This window comes from Triturus cristatus, chromosome 6 (genome assembly GCF_964204655.1).
Source record: "Triturus cristatus chromosome 6, aTriCri1.1, whole genome shotgun sequence".
Taxonomy (NCBI): domain Eukaryota; kingdom Metazoa; phylum Chordata; class Amphibia; order Caudata; family Salamandridae; genus Triturus; species Triturus cristatus.
The window spans coordinates 6,768,879-6,779,285 of NC_140589.1; positions in this window are offsets into that span (position 1 = coordinate 6,768,879).

A 10,407-nucleotide genomic window follows, 5' to 3' on the forward strand; every position below is an offset into this window, starting at 1 on the left:
CCACCCCATTTTAAATTTTTTGCAGGGGTATGAGACAAACTGAATATTGTCTTATAGTGTTGTGCTCATAGCTTGACAAAAAACAAAATTCTTTCGGCCATCTCTATAGCCGGCTCCATAAATACACCTTGCCTCCCCGCCGATGGCTCCATTTAAGATCCTGAGTGATTAAATCATTCTGCTTTGTATCTAGCAAGCAATCATATAGTACGACGATCTTAGCCTGACCCCTTGAAGATCCAGAGTGATTAACTAACAAGCAGTCGTATAGTATACCAATCTTAGCCTGATCCCATATAGCCTAAACCAAGGGATTGGTTTCTACCCCTTTCAACGTCTGTTTTCTATATAGAAAGTCCCTGACCTGTAAATATTTTTAAAAATCAGTTCTTCCGAATCCATATTTTTCAGTCAAAGAGGAAAAAGAAGAAAGGCCCCCTTTCTTGTAAAAGTTTACAATTCGCCTTATTCCCTTAGACCTCCATTGATCCATCATCGGATCCCAAAAGATAGCTAGTAATAGGGCCGCAGCATCCATGGGTGTATAAACACATATCCCCTTGATGTGAAAGCTGCTCCGGACCGCCTTCCAAACTTTAAATGCAGTTATCAGGACTTTACACTAGGGGGCCGATTCCGATCCTGTAATTTTTTTTTCCTGTCCGACTCGTATCAGTAACTTTTTCCATACAAATCGTACAAGTCCCGTCCGACCCGTGAAGCACGATTTGTACGGGAAAAATACAACTTTTCCCGATCCGATTTGTACGGATCGGCCCGATCCTTACAAATCAGATCGGGAAAAGTTGTACCAGACAGACCCGGACACTTTTCCGTACAAATTGTAAAAATGCAGTCCAACCGTACTAGTACGATACGGACCGGCTTTCCGATTTACGATTTGTACGGAAAACGTCCCGTAAAGCGAACTTTGTACAACTTGTATCCCGGGAAAAGTTGTTCCCGGGGTGCAAGTCGTACAGGCATACACCCCTGTGCGTTGTGTATGTATTGTGCGTACCCCAACATCGCGTATGTACTGTGCATACCCCCAACATCGCGTATGTACTGTGCGTACCCCCAACATCGCGTACCCCAACATCGCATACCCCAACATCGCATACCCCAACATCGCGTACCCCAACATCGTGTATGTATGGTGTGTACATATGCAATGTTGGGATATGCGATGTTGGGGTAAGCGATATTGGGGTACGTGATGTTGGGGGTACGCACAGTACATACGCGATGTTGGGGTACGCACCATACATACACAACGCACGGGGTGTATGCCTGTACGACTCGTACCCTTGGGGACTCTGCTTTTACAGCTGTTTTTGGCTCCCGTAAGAAAAGAGCCGTACAGAGTGCCGTAGGGACGAATCGTACTTGCTGGGCTGGAAACCGCTGCTTAAATACATACAGACGTCGCGTGCAAGCTGTTCCGGATCAAAATCGTTGGTTTATTTTAGCTGTATGGTCTTTTGTACGATTTGTATGGAAAGAGGCTTTCTGTACGAATCGTACTTCCTAGGTTGTAAGACAAGTTTACCGGGTACGAGTTGTACGGGAAAAACGCTCTATACAACGATTTGTGCAGCCTTTTTCCGGGATTGGAATTGGCCCCCTAGTGTTTTTTATAATAACTTGGTTCCAAAACCCTGAACAAGCAGTTCTTAGCTGTCACCTCGAGCAACATCTGACATATTAATGGTGCCTCGTTACCCACATCCTCCCCTGATACGCATATTTTGTAAAATACTTGCAAAATAATAAAATGTAAAATAAGGTACTGCCCACCCCTTCCCCTTGACTGTGTGGTAGTATCATGAATTTAAATGCTCTGCGGGACTTGCGCTGAGCCAAAATAAATTTAGCACAAATAGAGTGTAAGCTTTGCAACTGTACCTGTGTTACCTCAAGCGGGACTGCTCTAAAGAAATACAGGCTTTTGGTGGCACCTTCATTTTTAAGACGTTGCACCTCCCCACCAGTGACAGATGCAGACATTCCAAGCATTCTAATTCTTGCTTGATTCCGGCAAGTATAGAGGCCCAGTTGGTCTTCACCAGCTCTTTCAAACAGACCCTAATTTTAACCCCCAAATATGTAACTTCATCAGTTACCCTGGGTCCCCAGGATAATCTTTGCTAGTACAGAGTATCTGAGTTTTAGTCCGATTAAGTTTATACCCTGACACAGTACCAAATAAATTAGCGAGCCGCTCTATCTCAGGAATAGTCACCGCTGGATCTGCGGTCACAACCGCTATATCGTCTACGTAAGCCAGCACCCGAAGCTGGTGCTGGCCACAGATCACAGGACTGATCCTATTGCTATTTTCCAACGTGATAATAAAGGGATTAATCTACAGGGCGAACAAAAGCGTGGAGTACGGACAACCCTGCCGAGTCCCCCTCGTAATATGCTATGTACCAGAGTCTTTTCACTTCTGTTCACCAACACAACTGTGACCCACCACCGGGGTCTAACACTGGACACATATATGTGTAGCTTCCGGTATACACAGGTTGATATGTCACTAAGGGTGCTCACTTGCCAACTTTAGTCGCCTTGCACAGATTTATATGACCCTTGTGGGCTCACTTTGGCTTAGAGAATGTTCTATTGTATATACTTTCAGCCCTGAAGAAGTCTTGGGGTACTTCCACACATGAAACACGTGTTGGCTGGGCAACCGTTCAGGAGTAAAAGAAGAACATAATACTCAAGATTGTTCATCGTGTTTTTATTCTCACTTTTTGTACATTGAATGGTCCATCATAGATTCTTGAGATAAGGAGTTCCTTATCTGCACTCGACTTTGACGTGTGCACAGGTGATCCAGAGGTCTACCATCATTAGATACTCTACTACCATATACTCACCCGGGCACATAAACACACAAATTGAGTAAACCGCTGGAGTTAAAAGTTTTAAAAATTGTTTGTGATTACAATATCAGGTTTAGTTATTCATTATCCTTAACTAACCTTTCACTGTTCAAAAAGTTCTTTCCCCTGGTCGATGGACCATTAGTTGAACTAATTGATGGTGATAATGACATAAATCTTACTTAAATTCTATCGAAATACCACAGACACCTTTAAGATTTAAAAGCTTTATCTACATTTTAGAGCATGAGAACCACTTCAAAAATACAGTACAGTCACCTTCACTCATTGGGGGAAAAAATTCAATCTATTAATCATCAATCACATACTTCGAACACTTGCAATGACTTAAGCTCAGGAAAGGAGAGGACAGAGAGAAAAGATCATCTGCAAATACACTGAATAATAATTACCAAGAATGGTGTGAAGACCAAGACCCTGGCCAAAGGGCTGGTGAGGGTCCCCCGGGATAGTTCAGGTGACAAAGACTTCGGGAAATGATTCGGGACAGGATAGTTGACCTCTCTAAAACCTACGATTGCGCCGCACCCCTCTCTGACACTCTTCCTCCTCAAGATTCTTCCGCAAGTCTTCGTATAACCCTAATGAAATTAAGATGGAAAGTTCTGCATTTGGTTTCTTCATCAGCATCTCACAGCGTCTCTCTCAGCATCAGTATCACCCGCTGCACCGACAGCATCTTCCCTCTGCAGCATTCATCAATTCGCACTAACGAACTAACTAAAGTTACCTTAAGTAAACCTTTCGTTCTGGATGTTCCACCCACTAAAGTTTCAATATCGTAAAAACACGAAATCTAATTGGTCAGGCAAGGGGTGAAAATCATCCCACCATGCTCACATCTCATGAGATTCCATTAACTATTGTTCACAAACCCATCCCATTAGTTTATATTCATAGACTTTATTTTCCCACCCGCATTCACAGTACATTTGCAACATTTGTTCTTTTCTTTATATCTGGATCCATTCACTTGAACTTTTCACCATTCGTTCTCAGGGTAGGATGCTTTTCGTCCTTGGACTCTATTCAAACACCGCAACATCCTTCCGGGTGCACTTTCAATGGTCATGCACAACTGTCACGTGGCTCGGCTTACTTCAGTCATGCACGAGAGGCCCAACTGTGCACTAATAATAAAGTCAGAAAGACAAATGTTACTTCCCAAAATAAATGATTTCACTGTATAACACCCACCTCTACTCTATTCCCCTTTACTTATTAATACTTTCCCCACATTAGCATTAGTAAAATAGCTTGTTTTCTTTTCAGCAAAGCAGATGCCATGCACGTGAGGCTTTGAGCCACCATGTTAGTGCCTTCTGCTCATGCGCAAGAATTTCCCTCCAAGCTTTAGAATGTCATACTACGTAGATGCAGTTGATGCATGCGCAGTAAAGATTTCCCCGTTAAAGCAATTTTAGTCCTTCGTTCATATTATTAACGTTAGTAAACACATATGCAAGCTTCACTAACCCCGTGTTTTTGTGTGGTGCGCATTAGTTTTACACAAGACAGTTTTAATAACTTATTAGTGAGTTGAAGGAGTAGATTGCGTCCGAGCAAGTCTCTTTTCTATGAGTCCTTGCTCCATCACAGGCTTGCAGCAAAGAACAGATTGTTCAAAGAGAGTTAGATGTCCCTCATCCAAAGACTCCTCTACTTCACTAAAATGAGTTGAATTTTAGTCAAACTATCCTTGTTCCTAAAAAGGGATTATAAGTGAGTGCAATCGAAGATGTATCACGATCCAGCAATTTCTGGTCCTAGAAGAGTTAAGACTACTCTACATTTGGCTCCATTGTCTTTATGGTGGTTGACGGTTCGTTCTGGAGTTTAGAAATGTGTCCTTTCATATCCAGGTTGTGCTCAGCATAAATCTGTACTTTCTAAACCACTTTATGTTTATAACCATTTCCAGGAGCTCCTGACCCCTGTAACGGGATTTGTACAGACTTGATAAGGATATTCTATCTTCTTGGAGATGTTCTGAGATGAAAGCTACTTTTTAAAAAACAAAATGCCCCATTGTCGTCCTTTTCCCAAATTATCAACAACTGAAAATATGACTCAATGTCTACTGACTGATATTTTCTGACTCCATAGCTTGCCTGTGAGAATCTGGCTTGGTATATGATGTCCACTAATGTAAGTGGGCACCTTACAACAGTCCAGACAACCCTTATGACAATTTAGGAGGTCTCAGACAACCTTAGAAAGCTATCTAAGTGGTAGCTGTGGAGAGCAGCCTTTAGGCTTAGTCCTGAAGAAGTGTCAACCAGCTTGTTTTACCAGAATGCAATCTTATAGTATAGATTAAATGAAAAAGAACCACACAAAGGGCCTCATGTAGGTAAATAAAATTTACCGATTCTGAAATACCGAACCGTACCGATTCGGTATTTAAGAATCGGTAAGTTATATGTAGGTAATAATTCGGTAATATTTACCGAATCGGTAACATTCGGTATTCAAGAATCGGAATTTACCGAATCGGTAAATACCGCGGTGGTATTTACCGAATCGGTAATTACCGAGGTGGTATTTACCGATTCGGTAAATACCGAATCGGTATTTACCGAATCGGGAAAAGAAAATCACATGACTGGATGAAACAGCCAATCCTGTGCAACCACACCCCACCCAACCAGGAAGTGGCCACACCCAGGCAGGTGCACACAATTAACAGACTCTGGAGAGGCTTGGAGTGTAGAGGAGAGGCAGGGAGCCAGTGCCTGTCTATGCAGCTCTAAATCATCATGTCCAGCCAGAGAACACAGAGAGATGGAGGGGAAAGGAGGAGGAAGATGAAATTCAGCCCCAAGGAACTCCAGGTGCTAGTGGAGGAGGTGGTGAAGCAGCACCAGAAGCTGTTTGGGAGGCAGTCCCTGCAAGTGCCGGAGTCTGAGAAGCGCACTATATGGCTGGGTATCCAGGCGCAGGTCAATGCTGTGGGAGTGACCCACAGGGACATCGAGGTACTCAAAAAGCGCTGGTACGACCTGAGGATTGTGACAAAGAGGAAGATGGGGGAAATCCAGAAGGAGGCCAGCCAGACTGGAGGTGGAATCAACAGGGCACCTGCCCTCACCGAACTGGAGGAGCTAGTGGAGGCCACAATAGAGCACGAGTGCGTTGTGGGCCTTGGGGATGCCGACAGCTCTGCCAGAGCCGCCACCCAACAAGGTAAGACGAATGCACAGCAATGTAGCCCCTCCTACCCCTCTCCCACATCCCCCATTGTGAAATGAGTATCCCACTCCAGTCCATGTGTTAGTGCAGACAGGCAATGCATTATGGGAGATGTAGTCAGGGAACCCCCAACCATGAAGTGATTAGCACAGGACAACAATGCATGGTACACACATTAGCCAAAAGCAGGCAGAGGACAATGTGAGAGCGTTACATGAATTTATTGTGATACTTGCAATGCAGCCTTTCAGATACACTGAGCTGATGTTGCATTTCTGTCCACAGATGTAACATCGCGCAGGACTGCACATGGTACAGGAGAGAGGGCACACCGGCAAGACAGGTCTGCTCTGGCCAGCACGAGTACTGCACAGCCAGCATCACCACCACCACAGCCTGCATCACCACCACCACAGCCTGCATCACCACCACCACAGCCTGCATCACCACCACCACAGGCCGCATCACCACTCATGCATGAGTCACCGCCCACATCACCACTTGCAATTGTGATGCCGAGGAGGCGTGCTGCTGGCAGGTTGGCAGCGTTAGAAACCTCATCGGACGACAGCAGGGGCACGGAGCCAAACACAATGCCCCAGGATGGGAGCTCTGCCACTGTGCCCTCCACCTCACAGGGAGCACACACGGGTGCAAGACGGCGCCGCAGGTCGCGGGTTCAGAGTCCACCAGCAGACGGTGACAGCCATGGGGTCTTAGCGGGACTCGAGGGCAACATGCTCAAGCAGCAGCGCCTACAAACAAAGGCAGTCATGTCAGTTCAGCAGCATGTGCGGGGACTGAGAACCACATTCAAAAACATGGGCAGGAACATCAGCGCAATGGCGGCGGGGATTACTGACATGGCAGCAGGCCTGCGGGACGTGTCACAGTCCATGCAGCTGTTGTGCAGCAAGTTAGACGCAGATAGAGCTGCAAGGCGCCGGGAACGCCAGAGGGGAGACTGGCACACCAGGGCACTCAACCGCCTGGCAACAGCAACTTCACTACTCTGCCGGCGCTCAGTCAACATGCAGGAGGGCCTGACACACTGCAGCAGCGACGTTACTAGGGGGATGGTGCAGGTCACCAGTGCCCTGGAGGTGCTATTGACCAGTCAGGCGGCCACAAGTGGTGCAGGGGATGCTGCAGAAAGCATCGAGACCAGCAGCAGGAGCAGCATAACACCCCCGGTCCCAGATATCCGCAGGAGCAGCAGGCGGCTTGGGGTTGGCAGTAGTGAGGAGGCTCAATCCGTGCCATCCCGCACTGTAGCGCGTGGACGCAAGCATTAATGCTGCACCGCATAGCCAAATACTATTGGGTGACGTAACCCTGGACTTACTCCTTGTACATACGCAATGTTGCCAGAATGGCATATTTTTGGTGTTGTGGCGTAGTGCCGCATTAAAACTACGTCATGACCTACAACAATTGGCTGTGTCCCCTTACTTACTCAGAAATAGTTGCATGTGATCTCTGCCCGTCTCTCTCTCCCATCTGTTGCTGTTGGCACTCCAGCAGCGTTGTCCTCTGGCTGACCTGAATCATCATCATTGTCCTCATAATCTGTTAGTTCCACCTCTGTACCTCTCTTTGTGGCAAGGTTGTGCAGCATTGCACAAGTGGCAATGATCTTGCAGCTGATGATGGGTGTGTACTGGCGTGCGCCTCCGCTTTTGTGGAGGCAGCGGAACCTGCTTTTCAATAGACCAAACGTGCGCTCCACCACGTTGCGTGTAGATTTGTGTGCCACGTTATATCGTCTCTCACTCTGGGTTGATGGGTGTAGGTAGGGAGTGAGGATGAATGACCGCACGGCATTTGCACTGTCGCCTAGGTGAGTGAAAGTGAACCATCAGTCACATGTCTCAATACACTATGATTTGCAAGTCTCATGGGGCGTCACTGTTACTTACCTAGCAGGTATCCGTCTCCAAATTCTCCGGCCAGCAGTCGTGTGTAGATCCCACTGTTCTGGAAGATGTAGGAGTCGTGGGTGCTCCCAGGAAACTTCGCTACAATATCAGTGATAATGTTCCCTGCATCGCAGATTACCTGCACATTGATGGAGTGGGTGGACTTTCTGTTCCTGTAGATGTGCTCAGTGGCAGCTGGTGGGCAGATTGGGATGTGTGTGCCATTAATACAGCCAATGACATGGGGGAACTGTGCCATGTGATAAAAGTCAGTTTTAGTTTTCTGCAGTTCAGCCTGTGTGTTTGGGAAGCTGATGTAGTGGTGCATTCTCTGCATCATGGCATCCAGGAACTTCCTGAAGAAACGGGACAGGCAACTCTGGGATACACCGCCCACCGCAGCTATCACCCCCTGGTAACTGCCAGATGCTAGTAGATGTAGGCTGCAGAGCACCTGCACATGTGGTGGTATGGCATGCGCCCTTCTTGTTGGCTGGTCCAGGAGTGGGTGCAGGTCCCTGATCAGGTCCATGATGGTTTGTGGGTGTAGCCTGTACCTTTCATGTATCTCTGCGTCAGTCTGTTGAAAGAGTGTGATGCGCTGTCTGTAGATGCGTTCCTCCCGTCTCCAAATCCTCAGACCTGCTGCCTGTAGACGTAGGCGCCTTGCAATGACATACAGAGCGGCCATGTTGTCCACGCTGTTGCATTTTGGGATTGCGTATATGCACTGTTGATGCTTACCACCTGCTTTCAATCCGTGTTAATTACCGACTCTTAATTACCGAATTTCATGGATTTCTTAATTACCGAATTGACCTACATGTCTTTTTCAGTTTTACCACTTCATATTTACCACTTCATATTTACCACTTCATATTTACCGATTCGGTAAATCTGTATTCGGTAAATATGAATCGGTATTTACCGCTTCATATTTACCGAAAACTGGTTTTTGGCCTCCTACATCGAACTTGACTAAATACCGGTCGGTAACGGCATATTTACCGAATTTCGGCCGTTACCGACCGGTATTTAGCTACCTACATATGGCCCAAAGTATTTATAAAACTATGCTTTTATTATATAGCACTCTTTAGTATGTTACAGTATCTCCTACATCAAGTCAAGCAGTTTATTTGCATAGTTAATTAAAACTCTTGCAGTTCAAAAAATATATTCAATTAAAACTATCATGTGCATATATAAAACTCTTGTATCTAAAAACCATGCTAAAAAGCTTGCTAATTTTGTGCAAATATAGTAGCATAAATAACTTGTCAGATTTATCAACTTAAATTATATGTTCGAAGTGTCCTCAGACGCTTTACACATTTTACATATATTTTTCTAATTAGGTTCCTATTGTCTGCATTTCTGGCATTTTACTACTGCACAGTCTCAGATATTTTACTATTCTGCAGTTCAATTGTGGATCACTAGGTGCAAAGCAAGCCAGCAGAGCTTGCCTCCTGGTGCGGATCCCTCGTTGATTGAAAAGTTGTTTCAGAAATTTCTTTCGTGCTGTTTTGAGTTCTTTACAGGCGCATAGTAGATACAGCATGTCTTCCCGAGCCGATCCACATAAGCGGCACACAGAGCCTGCTATGTTGCGAAGCCAGGTGAAGAACCGGGTTTTTAGAACCCAGCGGCGCCAGGGGCACGCCCAACGTCTTCGGGTTCACCTGTCTTAGAATACAGAGACACAGGATACTTCTTGGTGGCGTCAACAATCGAATTTATTGGCTGCAGCCAGTAACAGAAGTCCTAGAAGTCATCACGGTATGAGTTCTCAGGAGACTGCTCAATTTTACAAAGCAAGTCATGCCAAAAACATCACATTCCAGACAAACACCCATTATTTTACAAATTGTCCAATCACATGTAACCACGCCAAAAGTATCGCATGACGGTAAAACCCACTTTTCAGTTGTCCGGCCCATGATCAATCATCGAACAATCCCAACATTCTTCTTTAGACAAGCCGGACAAACCCATAATAAAAAGACCACAACCCATATCGTAAATAGACCATAAAAGAAGAAACAGAAACAGATAGAAGTAGGATAAGGCATGTTTGTGTGCAGTAAAACTTTGCGATGTCCTGTGCTCTGACCCTTAATCTTGATCAGCTAGCGGGCAGGAACTGGCTTGGCAGGGTCGGCCTCAGGCAACGAGGTCAGTTCACTCAGGTCATGTAGGAGTCAGCACAAACTCGAGCTAAGGTGTACGTGTCCTAAAGACTCATTCGACCACAGTCATCGGCCTATGTGAGGGCAAACACAAAATGGCTGCCATGCGCAAAATGGAACCCAGGGTTCGAAACGAAATCCCTAAATACACAGTGAATCTATCGGTGTAACATGACGAAAACACTCGTA